Below are 25,708 nucleotides of genomic sequence, written 5' to 3' on the forward strand. Positions count from 1 at the left end.
AGGGGAGGCTCTGCCACAGCAGCATGAGAATACTGAGCATGGAAAAGCATCGAGGGATGGACCCAGCACCCAATCCTACTGATGCACTCTAGGTTACGACAGCAATCAGAAACTGTGTCTGTCAGACATGGCTTCCCTGCTGGCCCTGTTAGCATCCTGCAGGCAGATCACAGGGGGATGTCAGGCAGCTTTGAAAGGAGCTCTTGACTTCTTGGGTGCATATGCAGCGTGTCACGAAGTGTGGCAGTTCCTCCAGCATTCCCTGCCTGGCTTGCTAATGAGAGCTCCTTTGATTCAGCATCCCTCTTTGCCCTTGCTGGTATGTAGCAGGCTTTTGATGGCATCATCAAGTGGGCTCTGCGGTGCTAGGTGCTGTACATAATAAAAGAGACTTCCTGCTCTGAGGCATTTACAGTCTGAAAGGGCTACACAAAGGAGAGAGGCTGGAAACCCAGAGAAATGAAGACCCAACTTCAAAAAGGTGTCTAAGAACCTCAAATGCTCACCAATGCTCAGAAAATCCCTGGAGGCCAAGGCAAAATTGGCACACCTCCCAGATGGGTATCCCACCAAAAAAGGGGCTTTTTTTTTGCTTTTTTTTTGAGAAATGCTTGGGAAAAACTGGCTGAGGAAGTGATTCACCACAGTACCTGCTCTGCAGGAACGGGGCTTTGTGCCTTGCACTGGTCTGTGTGTGTCTCTGTAGAGGTCCTGCTCCCCCATTCCACACCTGCAGTTTTGCTAGCTGTTGACAGTTTTGCAGGTGCAAATCCTTATCTACCTTTCCATCCAGAACACTCAGTCCCTGTCTCTTACAGGATTCAAGGAGGCATGAGATAGGCATTTGTATCATGGCTGTGCCCTGCTCCTTGGACAGAACACACGAGTGAATCTTGGTGCTTTCTAAAGCCCTTGGTCTGGGAGTGACCCACCTCCCAGATTTATCCTTTTTGTTGAGGATAAAATTGCCCAGCCAATGTCACTGCTGCCCATTTTCAGCAGGCCTGTATGTCTGTGAACCAGTGAGCAAATATCCTTTAGGTCCCTCTTGGGGGGACCTGATCAGACTTTCCCCAGAGATGTTTAGCTTGCAAGGATTCAACACTAAGACTTATACATGTTTTAGCTAAGTGATTTAATGACTGCAAATCACTAAGGCAAGTTGAAATATGAGCAAGTGATGCAGCTAAGAAAAGGCTTTCAGAGGAGACAGGTTTGTAAGTTGTCAGAGGGAACTCTCTTCCTGTCCTCCATTTAACATGAAAATTTGCCTATTTTTATGCTTCTAGCACCAAAAATGAGGATTTCTGACTCATTCTGCGGGGTTGAAGTAACGCAGCTTCTTAGGCTCTAAGGAAGAAAGCAGCAATCATGGAGACTAGAGCATCACACACCACCCCCCCAACAATGCTGTACCAGTTTTCAGCATCCAATGTCACTAAATCCTTTGTGGGAAAGCACTGCATCTCTCCTCTGAGCAGCCCGGAATGAAGATTTCATCTAAAGCGCCACCTTGCCTTTGCACAGGGGAATTTGTAAAGAACAAAAGCTTCAAATAATCCTCCTCATCTTAATAAAAGGATAAGACACAGTTACAAGCGGTCTGGGGAAAATCTAGCCAGGTTTCAAATTTGGACAGGCAGCTTAAGCCAGGGAGATTAAACAGTTTGACAGACATAAGTATTTCTGTCCTCCTAAATTGTTGTGTGAGCAAAACACAGCAACGCAGGTTCTTAGATGATCCTGGCAGTCCACTGGGAAGAGCTGTCCAAATTCCTTGATTTCCTTCCTGTGAGGGAATACTGGTTCAGACTGTTGGCTGGCACAGAGTGGCTTTTCCCCTCTGACGGCAGGGGAACCCAGCCAATTCCAGCCTGCTGAGCTCCTGGCTGGCTTTCCGAGCTGCAGTGGGGAGGGTGAGCGTGCCGGGAGAGTCTGTGTGCTCAGGAGAGACCATCTGGTTTTACTGGAAGCACTGCAGATTAAAGGTCTCCTAACGGTATTTAATTTAGATTCCACAAGACCTCCAGTGGATAGCTAACAAAGGATCAAAAATGTACTTCTTAAAACATCTCCACTGAGAGATGGCAAAGCTGCTGAGGCTTAGAGGATGTAAGTGTGTAAACACTGCTCAGAAAGCTCCTCAGCCTTGGTTCGTGCAGAACAGCAAGAAAAAGTGAACAGTTCTTAAGTTTTTATCTCATCTCAAGGCTTTCCAGAGGGTTATGATGGTGAAATGGGTGCTGGAGCTTGGTGAAAGGGCTGCATGCTGCTGGCAGGGTTTCTCCTTTGCTTGCAGCACAGCTGTATATCGGAATATTCTTGACATAATATTGGTGAATTGGGACCAGAGAGATGAGAAATGTGAATGTGTTTCTAGGGAGGAAACTGGGTAGCTCTTCATGGGTGCTCAGCATCATTCAGGTCCAGCCTTAGACTGGCGATAAGTGTGTTTGAAATGCATCCTTTGGGATCATCTCCACTTTTAGGGATTGTGACTGTGGACCTTTGACCCTGCTGGATCTCAGCCACATTCACAAGAAGATTGCATCTGATTGTTTCATGCAGCATTCACCTGACCTCTCACATTCTTTCTGAGCTAAGTCCCCACTTCTTCCATTTGCTGCAGTCAGGAGTATTTGCTGGGATGCCAGGAGTGGTGCTGGACCATCAGGCTGTGTTACTCTGTGTTTTTCACCACAGTCAAACCTTATGGCAGGAGCTCTGCCATATGGCAGGAACTCTGTGGAACTCTTTGCTGCTGTTTCTCCAGCCTGTGCCAGCAGGGAGATTTCCTGCTGTAGCAGTGCAGCACGGTACAACCTGAGCTGAGACTTCTACCACAATGGTGCCATAAATCCTCACTCCAATGCTCCAATTATCCCTCTCAGAGCACATCTGACTTCAGAATCCCATCAGACAACTTCAGTTAAATTCTACGAGCAACAGAGTCATTAAGTGCAGTCTGGTCACCCTAATTCCTTAATAATTTGACATGGGCATTTTTTCACCTTTTTTATGTCCATACAGGGAGGTGATTATAATCAGGGAAGTGACTTGGTTCAAATGACATAATTGGTTTTCATATTTATTCCCCGTCACTGATCTCAGTTCAAATGTGCTCAGCTCACAAGTCAAAAAGATGATTTCTTCTAATTATCAGTTCTGCAGAGCTCATCTTGGGCTCTGCAAATCCAACTGTATCTTTTGTGCCTCTGCCTTGCTGTCACCAAGAATAAAGTGTTTGCAATCGGGATGCATTCAGTCATGTTTTGTTGCTAATGCGCAAGGCAGAACGGAAGCTTATTTGCTCCTTCACCCTGCTACTGGCTCTGTTGAGTCAAGAGCAGAAAAATGCATGTTTTCAGGTGGGGCATGACTGCAGGAGGGAGATGCAGGGGTCTGAGTAGGGGGACTAACACCAGAGGGATGTCCCTGGCTGCAGGAAGAGCAGATGAGATGAGGCTGATGAATGTCGTGGGGGATGAAGTCACTCATGAGTCAGTCTCCTTGCACAAAGGGTGAGTGAAAGGGCCATGTCCCCTTGCTTGAAAGCTTCCTGTTCTGTGGGCTGGGATTTTACAGCCGGCTCCTGCAGCCTTTGTGACTATTCCTGTAGTCAGGAGTTTGGATCACACAGTTGTATTTATAGGTCTGTGACACACTCCCAGAGCTGAGGCCATACTGGTATTGACTGATGTTACAATCACCGATATTGATGCCACGGATCCTCCTCACTGAAGGAGGATCTGTGTCTGCTAATCGAGCTCCTCCTGTCTCTGCTGAATCAAGCTCCTTTCAAGCCTTGCGTTTGTAGGCTAAGACCAAATCATGGCTCGTTATGACACACTGGGGTTGGGCTACTCTTGCCGTGGGAGTGGGAAGGGATGCACAAAGGAAAGAGCCATGAGGAGAGCCAGGACACCACAACTTGTCCTGCCTGCAGCTGCTGCATAGATCCACTTCTGCCCTGTGGATGAAGCCACCACAGGCTCCACACTCTGACCCATGTCCTGGCAGCAGTCACAGTCAATCTGACTCTGTGAAATGTTGCTCTTGCCAGAGGAAGAAATGGGTCCAAAGCCCCTGTATCATTCTCATCACTGTGTTGGCTTACCAATGATTTAATTTTGTGCACAGAGCTGGTGCTGCTAATGGGCTTGATAGACAGCTCATCAAAATCCAGGGCTCAAATGGCCTTTGCTAAGGACCTCTATTTAGCATGTCCATCTGTTGTGTGGATGGCACAGATGGCAAAAGCCATATTTCGGCAAGACCTCTGCACATCTCCTCACCTGGCAGCCTGGAGGGTGAGCTGATGGCAGGGCAAAGGGGAGCAGCACCAAATACTGGAAAGTTTTGTGGCCAGGTGGAGAGGAGCAACTGAGGATCAAGCACCTGGGGGCTGAAGACAGATTGTTCCATGAGTCAGGTGTTTTTAACAAAGTGGCTTCTGCCTGGAAGAGGAGCATGCTGCCTGCTCTTCTACCAGTGCTTGCTGCCCCAGGCTGCAGGTCCTGCTGCAGCACAACCCCTGTCACACACAGGTGGGCTCAGCACAGAGCAGCTGGGCAAAACCTGGGCTGTGCTAGCTGTGGGTACAGAGCTCCAGCGTTTTATCTCCTGAGCTGTGCATCTCTGAACTTCCCCAGGCAAACCCACTGCATTTTCAGACACACTTGCTACCTCTTGTTCCCCCTCCCTGTGCCACCGGGGAGCTGTGGTTGTTTTCTGCCAGAGCTGCAGCATCCCAAGGGGATGTTGACGTGCTGTGTACACGGGATGTGGATGAGATGCTCTGGGGACTCTCCTGCATCATGTGGCTGCCCCGGGGCTGCAGTTGCTGGGGATGTGGCTTGAAGTCCCTTTTCTTCCTTTCCAGTCTTGTGTGCCTAATTCCTCTGAAACAATCCCAAAAGGGTAGTCAAACATTTCCATAATAAGGAGCATTCTAAATAAGCAGTTTCTGTCTCTGCTTCATCTGTAGGCTTTTCTTAAGACAACAAGTAGTTACTTTTGAAAGTAAGAACAAAAACCCAAAGAAACCAAACTGAATTTATTTCCTTTAAACTGTTGTAGAAAATGTTAATTATGATGATGAGCTTGTCATGCTCTGTGAGTTTTTTTCAGTGCTTCTACTCAGAGAGAATGAGTAAATTCTACCTACGCTTAAAGTATAGACAATTTTATACACTTACACATTCATATAAATATATATATTTATATATAAATGTATTTTTATATTTAAAGTATAGACAATTTTATGCACTTACACATTTATATAAATATATATATTTATATATATATATGTATTTTTATACCTAAGCTTTCCTGATCCTGCCTACAGCTCTTTTGGAGAAAGCTTGTGTTAGTATTGCAGATATGGATACTAAACTTGATGCATGATGCAGTAGTTCTGTACCTGAAATAAAGATAAGGTGAACAAATCCCACAGCTCTATTAATAATTTTCCCAGCAGGAAGAATAATATTCATCCTCCACTTCAGATTGGTCACTTTCTGCAGTGTTATAAAATATCTCTCATACATTGAAAATCACTCCAAAATGAAGGGCTGCTTTTCTCTGACTTAAAACAAAAAGGATTAACACAGAGTACAAATGCAAAGCTGATAGATAATGGCATTTCTTTCTAAAGGTTCTATTACTTTCAGATTTCCAATCACCTGATGGACAAGTTCACCCCAAGTTACAGAAGCAGGCAATCCTTTTTGTTTACCCCTTTGGCATATGAAGGAGATTTATAAAAGCTTTTCCATTTCTCTGAATTTGAGACTGACAAAGCAGACAGTCACAGTGAGTTCACAGCAGACATTACCAAGACTTTTCAAATATCTTGTTTCTGAGGATCTGCATTATTTTGCTATTTAGTGGATCCATCCATCCATGCATCCATCCATCTGCAGTGAACCCCGCAGTTATCTATGCACTGAAGTACAGCCATTATTTTTGCACAAACACACCAGCCCACCCATCCACCTCATATTGTACTGGGGCTGGTAGTGCAGCAGGAGCTCCCAGACTGGCACCTTGTGGTGCTAGTCAAGGAAAACCATCTTTTCTCCAGCAAATTTTACACTGGTCCTCCCAAGGTCACCTTTCTGATAAATCAAACACTAAAGGGTTGCCTTGGATGATATCTCACAGCCTCTCAATAGACTCCCGTGTCCCAGCAGGGCAAGAGCTGTCACACTGTGAATGAAAGAAGTTCCCTGGGAATTTTCATATCCAGACGTGCAGCTGATCCAGCTTCCAGAAGAGTGTTTGGGAGCACAGGTGTAGCAGGCAGGGCATGGCAGGGCCAGGATTTTCTGCCCTGCATTTGTTGTCTACCCCTGCACATCTCACTTGTCCTGCTCCCACCTCATCTCTCCACTACTCTTGTCTCTGCTCCCTGCAGGGGGAGTGATGCTGTCCCCATCCTCACTGTCTCTCCTTGGGGAAGAAGAAGCAGGGAGGCATGGGATGAGGGAGAGGGACAGCATGAGAGAGAGGAGGAAGATGCTGGGACAGCTGATCCCTGGCTCACGGAGGGGAGGGATAGGAATCTACACCCCTGCAGAGGCACCAGCCCAGGAGGGAAGATGCTGAGCAAGCATCTATCCCCCGCAGCAAGCAGCAGGGGAGGCTTTTGTAGTTGTCCATGAGAGATGTTTCCCTGTGACACTGCCACATTATCACCCCTGCAAGAGCTCCACTTCTCCTTCTTGGGAGTTCAGAGACTGCACAGGGTAGTCCCAGCCCTGCATGACCAGGGCTTGCTCCATCACCTGTGTCTGGTCCCTCAGTCCTGCCCCTGCAATGCACAGCAGCAGGCAGCCTTCATCAGCCTGGGAGGGCTCTGCAGGATAAAACACTGGATTTCCCCTTCTGTGGGTGACAGCAGCTAAAGCAGCTCTCCTGGCAGCTTCTGTGGAGCAAACATGCTGAGAGGACCCTCTGAAGAGCAAGGCTCCATCTTCCGTGGGTGCTTGGAGTTGATGCTTTGCATGTGGGAGAACAGAGAGCTGCAGTCCTCAGGGCAACAGAGAACCCAACCCAGGTGCCTCGGAGAGTCCTGCTGCACAAGGTGGCTGTAAACCACTCTGTGTCCTCGCTGGGGTCGCCCAGTGTCCACCCCAGCCATGACAGTGGCCAGTGTGCAGTCTCCTGTCTGCCTCCAGCACCAAGAGAGGAGCAGGACCCTGGAGAGCCTCCACTGGCTGCTGTGCACCTCCAGTAGCCCTCAGACTCCCAGGCCAATTAAAATCCTCTTAAAATGATGTGCCTCATCTCCAGATCCCTATGGGGAACTTGCACCTCATTAGTGTAATTGGGAGATGTTTCCACTCTAGCAGAGCCCACCCAGCCGCTGAACCACCAGACTGTTGAGGCAGCCAGTCCTGTAACTTGAGACACAGCAGGGTGACAGGGACCATCAGCTCTGACACCTCACGGGGACCTTCTGCACCCACTCCTTGCAGGGCTCAGCAAACATTGCAACAGCACTTTTGAAATAGTGTCTGTTGTTTCTGTGATGCCTGTGTTGCAACGCCTCTGCCCCTGGAGCTACACTCTCTTCATAAATGCTTGCCACTGTATCTAGGATCCCACAGGTTGTCTACAGTTATGAAAAGCTCCAATTTATCCTCAGGGACTGGGAGGTAGTAATCCAACCCCCGTGTCACAGATAGGGAAACTGAGGCAGAAGGGTGTGAATTAGAAGAGGAACAGTGCTGTCTCCTCTCTGCCCCTGGAGGACTGTGGGGCTAGAAAAGGTGGATGTGGGGAGTTCTCCCTCAGAAAACCTCCCTCCAAAGCTGTTTCCAAAGAGCCAGGGGAAGGGAGCAGCAGCTTCATGGTGTGGGTTCTCTAAGGTGTCCTTTCTTCCTGGGACAGTCTGGATATGGCTGTCCACCTTCTACCACGTCTGCCACATCTACCACATCTACCACATCTGCCACATCAACTATGCTGTGGGGCAAGAAACTTCTGGCTCACAGTGGGGGCAAAACAGGTTTTAATGGAGCTGGCACTGGAGGGAAAGGCTGGGGGAGGCAGGGGGTGAGGTGAGCTAGCGAAGCTGCCTGTGCTCTATCCTTTCATGTGCAGGGAATTTAACACACCAAAGGCTTTCCTGGATGAGAGTTGGCTGATGACCCTGAAAGAAATGAGACAGCAGCATGGGGAGGTGTGAGACAGCAGCACGGGGGGCTGTGGAGTGGTGAGGGGACAGCTCTGCCCTCTACACTGACACACGGCAGGGCTGGGGAAACCGAGCCCTGACCTCCTGATCCCTGGGAGCCGCTGTGCTCCTGGGAGCTGGTGTCCTGCACACTGCTTCACCAGCGTGGGTTCAGGTAGCACCATTGCCACCCTGCTCCCAGCTGATCAAGTCAAACACCTTACTGAAGGAGAGGCAGCAGCACTAAACTGCCTCATAGTCAGCACAGCAGTAAGTCCTCCCTGATTCCCACCTTAGTGAAGCAGCTGTAACCATATAAAATTGCCATTTTCCTGAATATTTTTCTGCCTGCAAGGACCATGTTTGCTGCCTAATGCCATAGACACAGGCTGGGACAAAGTAAATTCAGTGACAGCGTAAAGACAGAAGGTTTTGATAGAACCTGGCTCAGTGAAAAACAAATTTGCATGCCATTTAAGAGGTCTTCTGCTTCCTCTAAGCATTGGCTCCAAACGGATATAGAGCAGGACTTGTATGGCAGGATTCTCCCCTTCCTGTCTTAAAAATATTATGAAAGATTAGTGCCTGCTGTCATCATGCTTTGCAGGCATGTTATTGTTATTAATTACGGTCATTACTGCAGCGCAGACCTACGCAGCATCTGGCCGCAGGCTGCCTGCAGAGCCGGAGAGAGCTCCTCCTGCCCGGCCAGCCTGGGAGCCACAGCCTGGCAGCTGCCCGAGCAGCAGGAGCTCCCCTTGGCAGCCAACACACCGTGCCAGGCTGCGAGTGGGAGCTCTGCTGCCTGCAAGCACTGCCTGCTGCCTGCCAGGGAAGGTGGCACTCAGGGAGCACCGGGAAGGGACGCATCCCTCTGGAGAGCAGCGGTGCCTGGCAAAGCTGGGTGTAAAACAGGAACGAGTGTTTTCAAGCGACGGGTTTAGCTCTGGAAGTTTTGCAGACCTTCTCTTTCATCAGTCTGGGATGCTTGGGAGTGCTGGGGGGGTTTTATGCGGCGTTTTTTGGGGTGGGGGAGGACTTTGGTTGTCTCCTTCATCTCCCCTCTGTTGTCTCTTTGCTTTCTTTCTTTGAAGAAAAGTGAAGAGAGGAAAGGAAAAAGGAAACACACCAAATTGAAACTGGGAGGGCTTGAAGCTTTGCTGAAAAGCAAAGGAGAAGAAACCTCCCCTGGTGGCCTTTCCCTGGGGGAAGAATGAAAGGAAATGTGGTGAAATCAAAGTACTTGTGGAAATGTAAATTCCTAATAAACACCATGGGGGAAGGAGTCGGAATATTTAAGTAACTCTACTTAGTTGTATCAACGGCAGCTTGGCCCCGGCAGGGAGGAGGGAGGGGGAGGGACTGCCACCTCTCCGAGCCCTGCGACATGGGACCCCCAATGCCCCACGGCGAGCGATTCATCTCAGGGAGCCAATCAGCCCTGCCAGGGAGAGATGCTCCCTGCTCCATGGGAGTTTCTATTTTTGCCGTGACTCGCAGTCATCTCTGCTCTAATGGGAATGGCCGGGTGTTAACGAGCATCCCTGGACGGGGTGTCTTGGCTGGCTGTTCTGTTCAGGAGCCCCATCCGGCCTTGTCACCCCCAGAAGTGGCTGATGGGCCTCCGCAGGACCTTGTGTGTCACTCAGACAGGAGAATTGACAGGGACATTTACTTCATCCAGAAGAGTTATTTGCTGAAAAATCTGCTGCTGAGAGGAGCAAGGAGTGGCTCTCTGTAGGAAAGGGTACTTGCCTTTCGTAGGAAGAGTCCATGAAGGTTCTTGCCTGAGAACCTGAGGTCCTGGGAGAGAGGGCTCAGCAGGCACAGGGCTTTTGGCAGCACAGCTCTAGCAGGTGATTGCTCAGTAAGTGGCTTGTTTCAATTGTACAGAGCCTGGGAAAACGTTCTTATCTGGAAGGACATCTTGGTAGTGAGCACCACAGATCCACCTGTGAATGGGGCAGTCCCAAACACCCAGAATGGAGGGACTATGAGCCGTGAAGGATGAGCAGGCTGTGTCCCGAGCCTCTTGCACCAACAGCTGTGTACTGGCATGGACACAGAGTCTGCAAAATTCAAGGCTCAGCTGTGACTGTACACCCAAGGTAATTCCAGCAAATTCAGAGATGTCTGCTGCTACTTAAACCCAGAGAAGGTAAAGCCTTTGATTTGGTTTTACATCTCTGTGTCTTGATATCCTCTTCCCATTGAGTCTTTGGACAGGAAAATTAAAGAAGGTGAAATCATGGGATAAAAAGTCAGGACAAAACCATTTATTTTATGCATCCTGATGACTTCCTTCTTTATGTCCTGGCCTTGATATGACTGTGGGGGACTCAGGAAGTCCCATAGGTGCCTAAAATCCTCCATGTGCTTTCTCCTCCTGGCAGCCAGCCCATGAGCTGCTTGCTTGCTTGGGAATGCTGGTCCAGGTCCCCTCCAAAGGCAGGGATGGGGAGCTGTGACCAGGGAGGAAGAAGTGATGAGGAGCTCTTCAAACTTGCCAAATTAGTCTGGAGCTGGGAGATGGCAGAGGCAGACTGTTGCTCAGTCCTCAGCAGCATGGAAGTGTGGCTGCAGTTCAAGAGCCTATTAAAGAGCCGAGACATACACAGACTTCATTAGCCACATGTCAGAAAGCACTTTTTACAGTAAATCCTACTTAATAGCCATATGCTAGGAGAGAATTAAATGCTTTTTAGCTCTCAGACAGTTATGTAAACTTCAGAGAGGAGGAAAAAAAGATAACAAGTACCAGCAGAGGAGTCTTCAGTACATACCAGTTATTAATGTATTTATCTAGGCCGTTTATTTATTGAAGATATATTTTTTTTTCTGGGACAGGCCTATTAAGTCTGACAGCTTAATCGACACCCAATGGGAAAAATGTCATTTTAAAAAGTAGTTAGACTCCCATTGATTTCAATATAAACTCCATTTTTTATTTTGTATTTTTCCCCAGCCATCACAGTCAGTTTGACAGACTCATTAACAAGATACTAAACTGCCCCACTCTTTTTTTGAGGACAATAAATTACTATGGAGAAAGCTGCTGTTGTCTTAACAGATGCTTTTCACAGTGTAAACATCCCTTGACTGATAAGCAGAGAGGGAAGAAGCGTGCAAACTAGCCTTTTCATGCTAAATAAATAAATAACAGGGCTGGAGAGCTGAGACTGAAATCAATGCTGTTTTGCTTTGCAAAGAATGCTGCACTGGAGGACAGGATGGTTGAGGAGATGGATAATGGGATAGAGACAGTTTGCTTGGTTGTGATTTGCCACGTTAATCCATCTGTGGGGGAGAGGGGCTCTGCAGCTGTCTGGGATGTGGCTGATGAGGGCTGTGGTGTGGGGCTGCATGGCCCCACCTTGCTCTGGCATGGTCAGAGTGGGTCTGTCCCCTGCCAGGTGCCTTCATCCAGGTGATGGGCACAGTAAGGCTTGCAGCAGGAGCTGGCTAACCTGCAGCTCAGGCCAAACTGGCTCATGCTGCCACGTCGTTTGGCACAGGGGAACCCCTGCCAGCCACAGCACTGTCTGGATCCAGTAATTTGCCAGGATCCAGGGGTGGCTGATGGCAGTTCTCTACTGGTGTGTGGGTGAGAAACCCACACCTGTGCACCAGGGAAGAGACTGGGGGCCACAGCGTTCATTAGTAAGGGCCAGAGCCAATTTGCCAGCCTGGACTCTCTGAATATCCACTCCAGAAGAGATGGGGAGGACAGACCTGCAGGTGCCTCTGCATGAATACCAGCTCCACATGGGCAGGGAAATGGCCAAGCACATGTGGCTGCAGGTGGTGGCTCAGCATCATCTGGCTCCTTTCAGCTGCTCTCTGAGGTCTCTCCATGACAGGCATTTAAGTCTGAGTTCCCCCTTTGGCAGCAGCAGCTCCACCCAGGGTGGTGTCATGAGACATCATTCCCCAGGATGGCAGCACCTTCTTTCCCAAAGAGCAGATTCCTGCAGACAGCCACCCTGGCAAGGGTTATCTCTCAGGGCTGGCCAAGGCACCTGTGAATCCCTGACCAAGGCTTGCAGCGCAGCCTCAGCTTTACATTGAGTGCTGCTGGGCTGTGTTGGTTGGTTCTTCCTTTTCGACCACAAATAAAGGGGCAGAGGTTTTCTTTTGAAACTGAGATTTTGCCAGGCAAGGCAGTCTGAGAGGAACAGTTCTGGGTCAGGGCAACTTTATCCCTGCCTAACAAGATGGTCCTGGCTGTTGTCACACCCACAGTGTCTGATGCTGGGATAGCACCAGAATGTCAGAGCTCCCACTGTCCTCCAGTGCCTGGAACACTCTCAGGAATATACATTGGTCATGCTCAAAGCCCCTCAAAGACTCTCACACTGGGGTAGCAAGCAGGAAATAAAAGAGTTAAGTTTTTCTGTATTTCTACTTAATGCTTTTATTTGACCCTGCTCAGGATCCTTTTCTTACAACCACCATGAGTGCTTCCTCAAAATCCTTACTAACTCCAGCACTGAGTCAGAAAGTTCCTGGTTTTCCTGGCATCCCCTTTCTTCCTCCCCCTCAAACGAGCCCTCCCCATCTCCACATTCCCAGCTCAGAGCACTGCATTAATGCTCCATTTTATTGCATGCTCTTAATGACGCATCTGCAGATACTTCCCCTCTCTAACTGAGCAAATTCTTGCTGGGATGGAAATTTTAAAATGAGAGTCAGATTGTTTCCACATCACAAGGCACAGCCAGGCTTTAAATACAACAAAATTCCTGAAATCTGTTATCCTGTCACCTAAGTATTTAAATAATTAACTACAGAAACATCCCACAGGCCTGGCTGAGAAGGCGAGAGTGTTTGCATACTAATTGATCACTAAATGCAAAGCAAACAGCTCATGGATCTGTCAATAATTACTTTAGAAGAGGCAGCCTGGTCACTAAAATGAACTTAATCTACTCAAAGACTCAGCAGCACTTACAGGTGTAAGCACCGGCTCTGGCTGTTCACTTTAATGACTTTATTATTTCAATGTCATTAGCCCTGTTCCTCTCCAAGTTTTGCTAATGGGCACACACATAACCAGCCTTTGCTACTGAATCATTCTCCCACTTCTTTATTTATTCCTTTCACTCTGTGGGGGCTGCAATTGCTTTCTATATCTATGCACACACATATATTGATCTTCTTTTTGAAAAAAATTTAATTAGAACTGAAAGGACAATTTTCTTGCTGAAGGTGGCAATCAGAGGAAAGCACGGTTCATTTCCGAGGGGCTCCCACCTCCAGATCCCCAGCACATGCTGTGCATCCTGGGCTGCCTTACATAAAGACACATCAGAGCGAGGAAATGAGCCTGGCTGCTGTTTAACCATTGGGATGCTATTGCAGATCTTTTCTAGGAGCCTGGGATGCTGAAACAAAGCCAGAGCATCCTCTGAGCATGTTCCTTCCTGAATCCATCATGCCCTGGCTCCTGGTCCCCCCCGCATGTCTCTCCAGGACCTTGTCTGAGACCGCCCCAGTGACATTTGTTCTCTGTCCAGCTTCTCTCTATCCCCTTCTTTCCCTGCTGCCCCAAAGCCCCTGCACCATCTTGTCATTAAAATGTTGTCCTGCCTGTACCAAAAACCTTGGATTTGCACAAGGGAAGCAGCTGCCTTGGCTTCCCTGGGTCCCCCTGCCTCTGCTTCCCTGGCGCTGCGGCGGTGGCTTGCTGCAGCCTCCGTTAATGAGGACTGGTGCAGGGGACTCTGAAGCTCCCCTAGTAAAAATCTCCCCGGGACTGACCCAAATCCATCTCAGAACTCCAGGGGTGGATGTTTTTCAGGATTTTCTGTGAAATGACACGTCAGCAGCCGCATTCACACCGTTCCCAGGTGGGAGATGGATGCGCTGGGACAGTGATGGAAGTGAGACAGATAATTTTACACTTTCTGGATATTACTTGAGTAAAAGGAGGCTGGAGGTGAGCAGAAGAAGATCTTTGTCTACAGGGAGCTTTACAGGCTCCCTGAGCTCTGCTGAGCACTAACAATGCCCTTCAGTGTGCACACTAAAGGTGAGCAGCACCCAGACTGCCCTGCTGCCTCCAGCCCGGTGTCTCTGCACCCCATGGCCAGCTGCACATGTCCCCTTGCCTTTTTTCTTGTTGGGGCAGGGGATCTTCCAAGCAGCCACCATTTATGCAGCTCGTAAGACTCCCCAGGCTATGCTGGGCAGAGATGGGAATTTCATTTCATGATCCCTTTGAAAGCATTAGTAGTTCTGCATTAAGCAATGACCCCTCACTGCCTTGGCTCAAACCCCTTGTTTAGTCCAAATTCTAGCAGGATGGAGGACCAGACTCAATCTTTTCAAAGTCAGTCAGCTATAAGATGGGAGGAAAGTTTCCCTGCAGGCATCTCAGCATTGCCTGGAGGTGGTGGTGATGTTTCTTTGAAGCACTTGAAGTCACACGTCCCCCAGTGCGGGACAGGCATGGCAGCCAGCTCTGACTCTGCCATCCCCAGCCCTCTCGAGGATGAGCTAGTGATGGGGGTTGCTTCTTTTAACCCAGAGTACAGAGCTTCTAGCTAGGAGTGTGAAAAAGTGCCTCGTAGGAGGATTATTTGCCTTGGCATTAAGCTTGAATAAACAGGCAGAGGACACCGGGTGAGGGATGGAGGGCGCTGAGCTCAGACACACGCTAATGAATGTGGCATCCTTGAGTGTGTGAAGGAAGGGAAGGCAGACAGAGCTGTCTGTGTGGGAGGCCTCAGCACTGGCAGTACACTAATCAGTACAGCCTCTGCCTCAGCCCTGCTATTGCTCAACCCATTAGCTGAGCTCTTATCACAAAGCTTTCTCATAGCCCACCCCTTCGGCGGTTCTGGCTCACAACAAAAGGAAACCTTTGGTCTTCAGAGCAGCCTACTTACAAGATCACCTGTGACCAAAGGGGGGCTGCTTCCACATCCACCAGATGCATCCTCCATCCACTGTCCAAATTGCAGCCTCGTTAAGTCTCTTTTTTCCAAGTCATGTGGTGCAAATATTTATTGAGCCACTTTGCTCAAAGCATCTTTCTTTGTTAGAGATTGAAATAATTTAAAAACGCAGGTCCTCTTTCCTTATTTTGTGGGAGGAAGGGATGATTTGTGTTGCTGTCAGAAGTCCCTCTGTTGTCTGTTTTCAGCAATGTCCCAGCCCCTCTGTCCCTTGTGCCCATGTGCTCTGTGTGCTGGTTTGCAGCCTTTTCCCTCCTTTGTTGCATTAATCAGTGAGGTAGGAATGAGAAGGCTGGAAACAGCTTTTTTAACAATCCCTGCCACCACTCCACCACCAGCCTCTTTGACTTCGTGATTTATTTCTTTTCAGGAGTGAGCTAGACTGTGAAATCACTTTGAAGTTTTGCTCCTGAGAGGAAACATCTTTCCTAAGTATTAATACAACCAATTTTTTTTTCTGTGCTAGAGGTAAAAAAGAAAGCCAAGGCAGAAATAAGAAGAGCTCCTGCAGAGTTGTTTACTCTAGATTAAACTGTCCTAGACTCTCCAGATCTTAACAGCTTTAGCTGAGGAACAGGCTAAAAGTGATTAATTTATAAGGTGACAAATAAACTTGCAGGCAAGAGGCAATTTGACTGTTTGGCTGGGAGCAAAGAGGCTGTAAACAGGTTGTTTCACCCTGTGAACAATATATCTGCTTTCAAGCTGGGGGTAAAATTCAGAGCTCTGGATATCTTGGGTTTTCATATCTGACCCAGAGCTTTTTGCCATAGCTTTACTGGTCTTGTGGACAGTCTTTTACACGTGATGGACATTCATATCTCTGTGTGGCCTGAAGGTCACAGCATCCCCTGGGAATTGCTGCAGTGAGAGGTTCTGCTGGGTTGTTGTGCTCAGGTGGGGAGGGGAACATTCAGAGGGAAGGCACACCCAGGGGAATGCAGCCGTGTCCCTGTTGCACCCATCTGCCCCAGGGGCTGACTGGGGCTGGAGCTGCATTCTGGGTGCAGGCACAGTTACCTGTCTCGCAAGTTCTCTGCAGAAAAGCCAGATGATCTCTCAGGACTAATGACATTAATTGTGCCTGGATGAAAGCAGACACACGCTGCTTAATTTATTCTTCCTGTATTGCTGTTGATTGCTTGTTATTCTATTACCCCCCCACTGGATAGATCTTGTACTCAATTATTACACTGATGACCCGCCTTTGCTGCTAATGTGACACTCTTGTTTCCTCCTCACTACAACAGCCTCTGAAATAACATAATGCACATAATTCATCAGTTCTGTGCAGCAGCACACGGGGCTGGGCGCTCTGTGGCTCTCACACGCTGGCGCCGAGCGATCCCTGCAGCAAGAGGCACCATCCTTCTGTGGCATCAGCTTCATGAAATATTCCGTGAGCTGCAGCTGTCTCTGCTGCTGTCCCCAGGCCCCATGTTTTGACCAGGCACCAGAGGCTTGGGAATTATTGATATGTGTAAATTGGAGCTGTGAATAAGGTTGTTCCCTCCGACAGAAGGAGGGATCTCAGGGAGATATATGAAGGCATTGGCTCGCTCCTTGTAGCTACTGCAGCTTTCCCATGTGGCTTCCTGTTAAAAAGTGCTCTGGCTTAACTAAGACAGGAATTAGAGGAAGGCTGAGGGCTGCAGGAAACAAAAATCTGGCAACTCACAATCAGGATGTGGGATGCCTTTGTAGCCCAGCACATCAGGCAATGGGGTGCAACACAGATTTGTGTTCTTCCTGCTCATGACTTGGGAGACCACCCCTTCCCACCCACAGCTGTGACACGATGCCTTTAGTGCAGCAAGACAGGAGTACTGCTCTGCCTCCCAGAGCCCCTGTTTTAACCTTCTGCATGGTCTGGCCAGGCTCAGCAGGGAAGACGGTCACAACCACACAGGCTGAATGAGGCTTGAGAAGCCATATCTGCAGAGCAGAACATGCTCATCCTGCCACAGGGATTTGGCTGTCTTGAGCTGTCCACTGAGCATCTCGGGACCAGGGTGCTTTCATTCCTTTCTGAGCTCTTTTGGAGCTTTGTCTCTAATGCCTGTGAGTGTCTGGCAGCTGCCTTGTACCCTGTGTAGCTGTGCCCATTCTGTGTAAGGAGCATGCTGGAAATGGCTTGCTTGCCCCAAAACTGTGCCTGGGGCTGTCTGGAACAGACAGATATGGAAGAGTGAGAGGCTGGTCCTCTGCAGAGGGGTTCACAGTCACTCTGACCCTGCTCCAAGCAGACCCACAGTGCCCTCCACTCAGTCTGAGTGAAGAGCTGTTACCCCCCATGCAAGAAGGGCCTGCATGGTTTTCCCTTCCTCACTGCCCCCTTCATCACAGATGTATTTCAAAACAAGAGTTTTTGCAGTTCATTTTTGCCAGTTTCAGAGAAAAACCCTTCCTCAAGGCAACAGTTCTCTGACTCAACAGCTTTGTTTATATCACTGCCTGCAAACAGGCTTCCAGAAGCCAGGCTCCAACTTGTCTCCTAATAAAAAGGTTTCAAAGAAACTGGTTTGAAGGAGGTTCCTGGAAGCTACTACATACCCAGGTCTTAGCAGTGTTTCTCTCTGATAAAGCCAATGCTCAGGAAGGTTTTTGTGAGCTCTGACTATTGCAGGGCCATTGGAGAGACCCCATGCAGGTGTGGGGAATGTCTTCTTCCCTGAACTGGAAAACATAAAAGCAAATTATTGGCAGTTAAAGGCTATGCTGGGGCAGATCCTTCCAAGCCATGGCCAAACCCCATTAAATGAGCCTCCTTCTGCTGCCAACAGTGCTTTATCAGCTCCATGAATTCACAATGCAGGGCTCGCTCCTGGCCCTTGGTGATGACTGTGTGTCTGACTGCTCAGCCCCTGGGGCATCCCTACTGCTCTTCCAAAGTTTTTCCCATGGACCAACAAATCAAACATCCCTGGTGCTAACAACTGATCTTGGAGATGTTTTATTCCCCCTTCATGTAATGTCCTGGTTTCTCATAAGCACAGGAGAATGCAGCCTCCAGTTCTGCGTGGTACAGGAGTGCCATTAGGGCAGCCAGCACAGGCACTGAGCAGCAGGCAATTTAGGATGATAGTCTGCTAAAACAGTTGAACAACCCACAGTCAATTCAAAAGCTTTCTGGCAGCTCTCCCTTCATTTTGGAGATTTCTATCGTACAGACCTGTGTAAGAGCGGATTAGTAGAGATAAATTGGATAGCAGCTCTGCCTAAAGTGTCAGCAAGGCTAGATTACAGCTCTCAGATGCTTTGTAATGCTTGGTAGTGCTGTCAGAGGTTCCTCCTAGGTGCTGAAGGAGGCTTTTGTGAGACTCTGCCCAGAGCACAGGGCCCAGAGGGGAGCAGCAGTTCCAGTGCTGAGTTTCATGGTGGTGGTTTCAGGCTGTTCTGTACCCAGATGCTGCCTTGTCCTTGTCTGGCTGTACTAGCTGTCTGTTCCCCTAATTACTCCATGGGCACTGGAAAGAGAAAGGGGTCTGTCAGAGCCTGAGGAGGACTTCAGGCTTGGTGCCATCTCCAAATTGCTCCCTGGAGCCATTGTTCCTCCTCCTCTGCTGCATGCAAAGCAAAGGAAGGACCCCCTGTGAATTTATCCTGTTTGAAGTCCTGAGAGGCAGTGAGCTGCCACCAGTGTGGGCGAGTCTGCTTGGTGCTTCTACAATTCCCTGTGATCCTCAACCTCCTCTCTGATCTTGTCCAGATGCCACCACCACTTGTTAGCTACAGCATCTTTGCATCCAGCTGCTCAGCATCACCCGGCCCTGATATGCAGGGATTCACAGCAGAGGGTAGCTGTGAGCACGTTCCTTTCTGCCCATAAATACAGATATTTTTCCTTTTAAATCATGACTATCTGAACTCCATTCTATTTACTCCATTACCCACAGGCAAATTGTAAAATGATAGCCCTGTACTTCAGCTGGAAGGCTGTGCTTTGAGCAGATTCTGCAGCTCAGAAACTCTTATTAATGCTGTGCTGTGAAAGGAAGGGTTGGGGACCAGGGAACATGTGATTATTCAAGATAAAAATAATGGGAAATACTCCAAGAGGAATGTACTAAAAAGGCCCCCCAGTCTGTTAGCCACAAAACCTGGAGGGTGTACTGAAGCTGCTCAGTTTAAACCTTATTTACCACTCTAGGGGATTTTGCTCACTTTCCTGATTTAATCCACTTACTTTTATAGGCAGACAGGCAGATGGACAGGGACTGACCCCTCTCTCACTCCTCACCCTGTTATCTGCTGACTTCCCTCTGTCTGACACCATCATTTTGTGGCCTCTGCCTGCATTTTTTAAAGGTGTTCAAAGTTATTCTTTGAGAGATAAATCCTCCCGCAGTTCAGCTGAAAAATGTGAAATAGTCCTGGCTGGAGCAGGGATTAAGCAGCAAACCCTCATTTATTTTCTCCTCAATGCTCAAATCAGACTTTTCCTGCTGTTCCTTTGAGGTGTAGCTCATCCTGCCCCTGCAGACCCATCCTCTGCTGAAGGGCACTTCTGGCATCAACCTGCCCTGGGAATTGAGGAGAATCCCCTGACTGAGCAGGGAATGCTCTGGGGGATGTCTGGGAACCACAGGGGACGCAGGAAGCAAGACAGCCCCATCTGCCCACAAAATTTCCCATCATTATGCATTTCATCTGCTTGTCCTAAAAGCACTCACATATCTGGAAGGAAACATCCTTGTGCACATTTACTTTGTTAATATGCTTGTTTTTATCAAAATGCACTAACTGAACATTAAATTGTGTTTACTACCCCTCTGGAGGCGTTTTGGAAACTGCCTAGCAGTAATCTGGCCTCTAGCTGTAATCAAAATGGGAATCCCCAGAAAAATCTATGAAAGATGGTATCTGGGGTCTGAACCGACAGGTAATGGAGCCTTCAGAGCTAATAACTTCATGCCCTTTTGTTGACTGGCAGCTTCAAAATTGAATGTCTCTGGTTGTTGCTCTTGGGAGCAGAGCTTCCTGTGGCTGTTCCTCGGCAAACAGTGATTAAACTGCTTTATGCTGCCAGAAAAAAAAAAAAAAGAAAAAAGATGGAAAAAAGTAGCTTTGTAAACAAGCTCTCAGGACAAGCCCTCCAGTTTGTCCTGATCACCTTGTACCTTCTCAAAGTGAACATAATCCTCCATCTTCAAAGTTCTGAGGTTTACTTAAAAATTGCCAGACTAATTTTTTTTTTTTTTAATTATTGTTGTTATTACAATCAATGTTGGGAAACAATTTTTTTTTTTTTTCATTTTGCCATTTTTCAGGTTCTTATTTTTTCAGCTTGACTCTGAGCTGCATGGGCAGAGGAGAGGAGAGCAAGACAGGGACCTTGAGCCCTGACTGCACAGGACAAAGGTGTGGGGATCACTCCTTGTCCAGGCAAACCCCTCTGCTGGCTCAGTCCTGCTCTCTTGGCTGCTCAGAGACTCTGTGCCCCAAATGGGAGCTGCCTTGGACAGACCTAGTAAGGTGCTAAGGAATAGCAGGGCTATGTGGTTATCCTTCCTGGCACATGGAATTACAGCCTGGACACAGCCAATTCTCCACTCCTGGCTGCTGCATCCCTGTATTTGCCTGCTGAGCAAATTTCTAACAGAACATTTGAAAATTAGGCACTCCTAAATATCATAAAGAGCAATCACTTTTTTTTTTTTTTTTCCCCTATCCTTTGACTGGTTTTTCCTCTTCATTTTCACTTGTTGGCACTTGGGGTCAGACATGATTGCAGTGGGTGCAGCACATGAGCCACCTACATCTGCCCCTTTGCTGTGCCAGGGCTCTGGAGCAGACACTGGCTGTGAGACCCAAGCAGACGCTGATAAGAAAAAATACTGAGATTAAACCCAGAAAAATCCATCATTTTCCTTATGCCCTTCAAATAAAACTCTCCTCCTGTTGAACAGGGACTTATTATTGCAGCATCTTGAGAGGAGGGATGTTGCCATATAGCTAATGTGATGGTTTCAGGTACAGTTGCTGCTGCCTGATTAAACATCTCTGGGATCAAGCAGACTGCTTGGATTGAACGGGCCATTATTCTATCCTGCTAACAGCAGACTCACAGAAGCATGTTATAATTAAAATCAGGATAAATGTCATCACTAAATTTTGATGAAAAGAGTTGCTGGCTTTGTGCACATCCAGGCATGTTGGGTGAAATGCAGAGGACAGACTCTGCAGCTTCCTCCAGTTCCTTTCCCTTCAGCACAAGAGAGCACATTGTAGTGGTGGATTAGGGATTTTAGGGTATAAAACATAATATAATTCAGAACTTGAAGGATTAGATTAAATCTGTTCCTATTGCCCAGAGCAATAACACCTGCCATGGTCTGGGTTCAAAGAAGCTGGCACAGGAGTTGGGTGGTGAGACCCTGAGTCCAAGCCCTGCTGTGGGTTTGGGGATGCACTTGAGCACTGTGGACAGCCTTGGTCTTGGAGCTGATGTGGAATATTTAGAGGAGTTACAGAGAAGACTGAAGTAGTGGAGGAGATGGGAGAGCTGCCATAGGAAGAGACAATAAAAAAGCTGGGATTTTTAGCAGGGAGAGGAGAGGGCTTGAGAAGGATGTAAGCATGAAGGTTTTAGGTAAGGTGATTTGTTAACTGCACCCCACAGCATCCTCACTGAAACTAGCAGGACACCAATTTAAACCAGGTAGAAGGATTGGCACAGAGGCAGAACATGTCCTGAACATGCTGCCTGGAGATTGTGGACTCTGACAGTGTCAGCAGGGCTGGTCCAAGAGCAGCTGTTATTGAGGCTGTCCTTCAATCCATAGCACGGGGCAGAAGCAGCAAGGAGCACAGCACCACCCCACTGCTCAGAGCTAGGCAAACTCTCCTTGTTTCCCAGTGTAAGATATTCAAGTAAAGGCTGTACAATTCCTGAGGCTGCTTTGCATGTGGGATGTTTGTCATGAGCAGCGTGGGGTGTCACTTAAAACCTGATTCATCCAGATCCCCCTGGAATGACATGTTTAATATGAATTATCTTTTTTCCTCCAGCAATTTTCTGACTGCTCCTCTCTATAGATCTGTGAGATATAGAAAATGCCATATAGCTCCTTTCATGCAGCCAGTGTAGAAATTAAACATCTTACCTCCTCAAGGGACAGATTTTCCCCCGAGCAGGAGCCCAGGTAGCAGAGCTGCTTTGTCCCTTCTGTTTTCAGGGACACAGCCTTGGTCACAGCCCCTTGGGGACAAATGCTGTTTGTGCCCCACAGCCCAGGTAGCACCCCTGCACCACTGCAGCCGGCTTCCACCTCTCTTTCATGCCAGGAAAAGACAGTAAAGAGATAAAATCCTGCCAGGGAGGCTCCAGTGCAGTTCTTGCATCATGAGATGCCTGAAACTTTTTGTAAATGTGAAGGCCCCAAATTTGTATAGATGAGACATAAGCAAAGGGATCCCATCCACACTTCCCAGCCCCACACAGCATGGGTCATTTCTCAGAGCTTTTCCTCTTGGAGGTGTTTTCCAGAATTTCTCTGTTTTTTTCCCTTCAACTCCACCCTGGCTCAGCACCACCTCGTTCATCCCACTGAGGTTTCCCTCTCTGAGGTGTTGTGGTTTAACCCCAGCCAGAATCCAAGACCCTCACAGCCATTTGCTCATTTCCCCACCAGCAGGATCAAGGGGAGAATCAGAAGGGTAAAAGCCAGGAAACTCATGGGTGGAGATAAAGACAGTTCAATAGGGAAAGCAAAAAGTGGTAAAACGAGGAAAGCAAATCAGGGACTTAAATCACTGCTGCCCATGGGCTGGCAAGTGTTCAGCCATCTCAGAAGAGCAAGGTCTCATCACACGTAACACCATTACTCCAAATATCCTCCTCTTCCTCCTTCTTCTCACAATTTTATATATTGAACATGATGTCACAAGGTCTGGAACACCCCTTTGGTCAGTTTGTGTCAGCTGTCCTGGCTGTTATCTCCTCCCAGCCTCTCCCCTACCCTCCACTTCATCGTGGCAGTACAAAAAGCAGAAAAGGCCTTGGGTTTGCTTAAGTCCTGCCAATCAATAACAAAAACATCTCTGTATTTCAGCCCTGCATCCAACGCAAATCCAAAACACAGCCCCAGACCAGCCACTGTGAAGAGAGTTAACTCTCTTAACCCCAGCCCAGCCCAGCCCAGCAGGATTTGCTGCCCCAACCCTGAGCACGAGGGGAGCTGTGTGCCCCACAGGCCCAGCAGAGAAGGCAGCCCTGTGGCTGGGGAGTCTCTAGCCCAGTCACAGCCTGCAGTAGCCATGCATGGACACATCCCTGAGCAGGACTGAGGTTGTGGGCTGAGCAGTGCCTGGCTCTGAGCCTGGAGCAGGACCTTGGGCCACTCCACAAAGCTCAGGGCCAGCAGCCACGTGTGACAGGAGTGTGTGAGGAGTGCCTGTGGGTCTCTGCATGTGTCCACTCCTTGTCCTTGCCTCTGCAGGTACATGTGCTTGCCAGCACACGTGTGAGCCTGCGTGTCCGGACTCCTAACCCCATTTCTCTGGAAGGAGCCACTCAAGAGCTCTTTCCAAGTAACAATTCCAATAAGGAAACCTGCGCAAATGGTGCGTAAAGCTTTTATGAATCAAGGCCTTAATCAGGACGTCGGGTTTCCAAGCACATCCTTCAGGCCTTACAGCCCTTTAATGCATTCATCACATTAAGAGTTAATTTACGACACGCGGTTTGAGGCGAGCTCTCGGCCCTTCGCTGAGGATCTGCCTGAAGTGTGAGCCCTGCATTAACAACCCAAATGTATTCCACTCTCAGGGAAAAAAAATTACCCTGGATATTTTTGCCCTTCAAGGGAGACTCTGGGCCGTGGAACAACATAGCAATGGTGTGACAGGACCACCACCGCGTTCATGAATTTTAGATGCCTGAGAGAAATTATCTATTTTTCTGGACTCTTGCTGGGCTCAATCAGTTCCTCCGTGGTTGGTGACAATTAAAGAACCAATATGATGCAAGGAGGATATTTTAGACACTGCTTGACACCAAAGCTACCATCTCACTGGCTTTGGCCTCTTCCCTATCTCCCAGGACATGTCCCTTCTATCTCTTTCCCCAAAAAGGATCAGCACGTTTAATGTGCTCCCAGGAAAGCAATGGGAAATGGGCTTTCATCTCCAAAGGTTATGTATCTCTATAAAGAATTAACAATTATGTTAGAAGAGAAATTCATTGCCTAATACCCTCTGCCCATGCAGGATGCTGGGAGGTCTTGGGGCTGGACTGTTGAGCACTGTTCTCCATGCGGTGTGGATGTCAGAAAAGCACATCTTCCCTTCCTTCTCTCTTTTCTTCTTCTCTCCGTTTTTAAAGCAGATGACAAATTTCAGACTATTTTTCTCATTTGAGACAGTGCTATTCTGGAACCAAACCACAAATCTGCTGGTGAAATAAAAAGGCCATGCAAAGGCTTTGTTAAGCAGCATGTTTCCTGGGGAGATCTTGCAGAGCTTTGCAAAGCTCTGCAGATCCAGAAGGTCACAATAGTAACAGTGTACTGTTACTGGTACATAGAATCTGGTCAAAAACTGAGACACAGGGGGCATTACAAAGCCACATTGCTGGCACTGGGACATTTTCCTCCCTCCTCAATCCCACTGTCCCCCTTTGCTGCACCAGCATTGCTGAAAGGCACAGCTCCCTGCTGCAGGTGTGGGTTCCACTGTGTTCAGTAAAGTGATACCCAGAGAGGGGAGATGATAATCAGCTGTGCCCCTAATAGAGTTGGCCAGAAAAGCTTTACAGTTTTGGATGAAAAAAAGGCTATTTTGATTTAAATGAAAATCTAAAACATATCCATTTCAGCACAATATTGTCTAGGGAAAAGAGGCTCAAATTATCCTGTATTCATATGCTGGCATTGGATGATTTTCATTTTTCATCTGTTTTGATTCAAAAACAAATTCACAGTTCGTAATGTGTGTACCTCTCATATAGCTTTAAAGGTCAAACTAAAAAGCAGCTTGAATTTACTAAAACTAGACATTACAATTAAAACAGCTTTTACTAGCTGAGAACATTGGAAGAGTTTAAAACTTCATGGTTTTCTACTTCAGAACTGGGGGGGAAAAAAGCAAGAGAAAGACTTGTGGAATTTCAATGAAAAAATATGGGTTCCCACACTGCTCTTCTACTGATGGACTGGCATGATGGAAGAAGGAAACCAGAGTTCACATCCCTCACCTGCATACTTTACAGATTTGGATGCCTCTTATTAAAAACCAAAACAAATGCTTAATTTTTCTGTCATGGGCTTCTCTCATTTTGTCCTATTCAAACTGTTTCACTTTTCTACAAGATAAATTGAACAGACCTGTTAGGCTTTGCCTAGACCCTACTTAGAGCAGTGTCCCTCCATCTGGGTGTTTTCCTCTTCCTTGTCCTGAGGAAGCCAGAGGAAGCCATTGATTTCATTAGGTGAAATTTGCCCAGTCCTCCAATTAAAACCCCTCACATTTTTTGGCATGTCTCCAGCCTCTGCCCATTTCTCTGTTGTGGTTCCCTCAGTGTTCCTTGCTCAGCAGAAAGACTCTGCCTGTGAGTACCTTCCCAATC

This window comes from Passer montanus, unplaced genomic scaffold (genome assembly GCF_014805655.1).
Source record: "Passer montanus isolate IOZ18808 unplaced genomic scaffold, ASM1480565v1 scaffold29, whole genome shotgun sequence".
NCBI classification, from domain to species: domain Eukaryota; kingdom Metazoa; phylum Chordata; class Aves; order Passeriformes; family Passeridae; genus Passer; species Passer montanus.